The following is a 4,081-nucleotide window of genomic DNA, read 5'->3' on the forward strand; positions in this document are numbered from 1 at the left end:
ATGCATGCTGGGACATCTCCACATGTTTTTGCTTTTGCACGTTTTCACTGATGTGTTTGAGAGAATGTGTGAAGTGGTCCGGCGTCGCAGCATGAGCAAATGTTTTACTGTGATCAAATAAATGTCCACTTCCTATGTTTACTCTCGCCACCCCTCACCCTTTCTGCATTCACACTCCATGTCTCCCCCCAAACTCCCTTCAATTCTTATTGTGAGGAGACATAAACAGCGCAGCTCCACCCTGCAGAGACAAACACACACTTTCTCAGAAGAGGTCACATCTTCTCACCACAACAACCCTGGGCAAATTGGCGTTGGTTGCTGTGGAAACCACCGCAGTGTGGAGCGTTAAAGCCACTAATACCTCTTTACACTGACATGAGGGGGTATGTCCCAGGGTTTCTACAGCCTGGCTGACAGGCCTGTATATAACAACCAACTCCTGTTATTTACATGTCAACAGAAATAAATTACTTATCAAAAATGAATACCTTTACAACACCATTCATTTATTAACAACAACAGTTATATTTTATCACAACATAATGCAGTCTGAACCAATGAGAGCATTTGGGGCGGGGCTAAAACTGCTGCGGCGCTCACATGAACAGAACCATGTAGAAAGGTTCTGAACTCTGAACCAAAGTTACCAACACTGATGAGTTCATCTCCGTTTATCACTGGAGTACTTTAACTCTGAAGTATTACTTCATGATCACAAATACTAAGTGTTATTGCACTTGTGTACATAGCAGTACTTTAAATCCGAACCCTCCTTTTACAGTGCCTTTGGTTTCTGAGTCTGAAGTGGGTTTTTTTTTAACATAAAAAACGGACTGCTCTGAAATGTATTTTGACTTCAGGTCCTGATCCAGTGCTGGTCCAGGTTTGAGATCCTGGTCTGAAGTGGCCCAGGGCTGGGTCTCAGTGTCAGTCATGGTCAACAGGGTGGATACGTCTTCCTGTCTCTCCTCTGAGTCTCTGTCCTGCAGGAAACCAGAGGTTTCCAACTGTTTCCTTCCTCAACACCCTCACTGAAACCCTCCCCTGCTCCTCTCCTCTCCCCCTCTCTGTCCCCTCGATGTCATTGTCTCTCGCCCGGCTCTGTTCTCTTTAATTGATGATGCACTCGAAGGGGAGAGGGGGAGGCAGGGGTTGCTAGGAGATGAGTGTGTTTTACTGCTCTGTGGAGGGTGATGTCACTATGTGTGTGTTGTATGTGTGTGCGCGTGCATGTGTATGTGTGTTTGTCTGTGTGTAATTAGATAATGTGTGTGAATCATCTCCCTTCAGCTCTAATGGAGTTCAGCTTATATAACATCTTTTTCTCACCCTCACCCTTTTCTCTCACACACACTCTCTCTCTCTCTCTCACCCTCTCTCCTCCTCCCACAGCCTCTCTACTCTAAACAGTGAGCTGAGACAAAAACACCTCGGACCAAACAGGCCGACTGTCAGTAAATCATCACTGTTTAGTTGCAGGAAGTCACTCCAGGAAACCCAAACAAACAGGACTGAATGTTCCTACAACAATGGTACAAGGAACTGTACAGCGTCAACGGGCATTTCTTAAAAAATACATTTAATCCGTTCCTGTTTTTTTTTTTTTTTTGAAGATACAGAAATATTACAGCCAGTCAGTCCACTGTTTATCCATTGATGGAACTCTTTATTGAACAGTTTTCACTGTTTAATGTACATTTACTTAAACCCTATTTTGTGTCTGCACTTTAAACACAAGTACCATATCAAATCAATCAACATTAGGCAGGGGCTCTCAGTGGAGCAGTGGTATGGATTTCTGCCTAGCATGGAGAGGGTTCTCTTCCACCACTGATTCTCTAAACCTAGGTAAAAAGCTACTAATAAAGAATCATGTGCAGCGTTTCCATGAGCCATTCTTCATTATTGGTTTCTCTCACTTCAAACTCCTACAAGAGTTTTGCTGACTGTCGGTTTGATTCTTCTTTGTTCTGCTGCTGAGGGCAGTAAACGTCAGTTTGCTACAGAGACAGGACTATTGTTCCACCCACTGATGTGCCTGTCTCTTCTAGGGACGCACCCACTCAACACTAACATGGGTATCTGTTCCTATATTGACTAAATAGCTGGATCAGGTCCAGGAGCTGTTGTCAGTGTGTGACAGGTACTTTATCACAGACGGACTGATCACATGAACAGCTGCTGTTCTCACAGGTCCCTGTGTATTTTACAGCCTGGCTGTGTAAACAAACCTGGAGCGGTCTAATATCTACACCCATGACCTCAGCTGAGCACACAGAGGCCACCGATGGAGCCGACGTCAACATGTCCTGTTTTATATAAACGTGTCCAGAATAAATCAACAACAAGAACAGGAGACTGCAGTGACATTTCTCACTTGGCACAAGTTAAAATGACTACTAGGTTAAAGAAAAGAAATTAGTGAGTAAGAAGCAGGTGTAGCTGCACTAGCAGCAGCTAGCACAGAACAGGTGTTGGAAATAGAGAAGGTTCATGGTATGGGTTTAAAGCCCTGATGCCCAGACATTTACTGAACATTTGGAACAACCTCACACTGAACACACATCAACAAAAATAAATCAACCAATCAGAAATTTGGTCGAGCCAGAAAAACGACCTGTCAAATCGGGGATAAGAGCCCTACTGCAGTCACGACGCAAACATCGAACAGCCACAGATGTCTATTATGTCTGGGATGTTCACAGGGACCACATGTTGCTACAACAGATAAAGCTGACAGAGAACAACATGAGGAAAAGCAGAAGTGTTTGTTTATTACCTGCTCCTCATCTGTCATGACCTCCACCAGGAACCTGACGGAGGTCACGGATCAACATCTGACACATCCTGTCTAATGGATGCTGGAGCTCTACTCTTCACCTGTGGGTCTGTCGCCATGGCAACCTCTGCTTTAGAGCAGCCCCCGCTGTGACCTCTGACCTCCAATCACTCACATAGAACATGCACTCCTCCCACCGACGTAACCAACCATTTCACACTCCACAAACACGCAGAGCTAAAACGTACTGGTCCAATAAGAGTTGTTCATTTATTGGCTGATATTCACGTTAACAGTTACTGAGAAAACACTTTAGATTTATGCTGATTTGTGATTGATGATACAGATTTTTTTGATATTGACTGTCTGAATAAACACCAACTTGAAAATAAATCAAGAAAAAACATTATTACCACTTCATTTCTCTAAACAAGTGTGAAATTAACAATATTAATTAAAGATATCATGACATAATGATGGTGATAATAATGATGGTGATGATGATGATGAGGAGGAGGAGGAGGAGGAGGATGCAAGCGGGATGGGTTTGGGTCATTCAGCCCGTCTGTCTTGTTTTGTTGCCCAGATGGAAACAGGGCGTCTTAAGACAGGAAGTAACAGAGCTGCAGACAGGAAACAGTAAACCTGCCCAACCCACCCACACACAGATACACACAGACACACCATAAGACTAGAAACAATGGTATAAGTGCCACAGTACCGGGTTTATGAGCTAAATTAAAGCAGTGGTGTTCTTGTGACCCGGAGTTTGTCTACTGAGGTGCTTTCTAGAAATGTGGATGAGCCTGTCAGTCCATCTGCACCTGCTGGTTCAGTTCTGAAGTCAACCTAAAGTTCATCATGATTTATTCAGTGGCAGATCACATGACTGGGAGTAAAGAGAGGACAGATGATGATTTCCTCATACAGACTCAACCTTTTCCTGTAAACTCACATGCTGGTCCATTTATCATCATCATCATCATCATCATCATCACTATTTTCATCACTATCTTCATCAGACAGCAGGTCACACTGAACACAGAGATTCAGTCATTTTAAAGGTGGAATGTGTGTGTGTGTGTGATCATGCTTTTAGCCATTAACCACAGTCAGCTGATTTTTTTCCCCCATCCAGTGAAAACTCACAAACAGACTCACAACAGGGTTGCCTGTTATTATTCACCATACAGAATTATAAAGTCATGTTTTGTGTGGATTTCATTCAGACTCTTTTTATGTCTTTTCTCGGAATCTCATCTTTCTGATCTAGAAAAGTGACATTAGTGACGCTGTGAA

General features: G+C 43.3%; 1 protein-coding gene across 1 annotated transcript in view; it reads right to left on the reverse strand.

Annotated features, from left to right (window-relative positions):
- The window catches only part of LOC103378378 (endothelin-converting enzyme 2-like), a 9,055-nt gene that overhangs the window by 3,670 nt on the left and 1,304 nt on the right, over positions 1 to 4,081 (reverse strand). The window lies entirely within an intron of this gene.

Source organism: Cynoglossus semilaevis, chromosome 4, assembly GCF_000523025.1.
Source record: "Cynoglossus semilaevis isolate Cse_v1.0 chromosome 4, Cse_v1.0, whole genome shotgun sequence".
NCBI classification, from domain to species: domain Eukaryota; kingdom Metazoa; phylum Chordata; class Actinopteri; order Pleuronectiformes; family Cynoglossidae; genus Cynoglossus; species Cynoglossus semilaevis.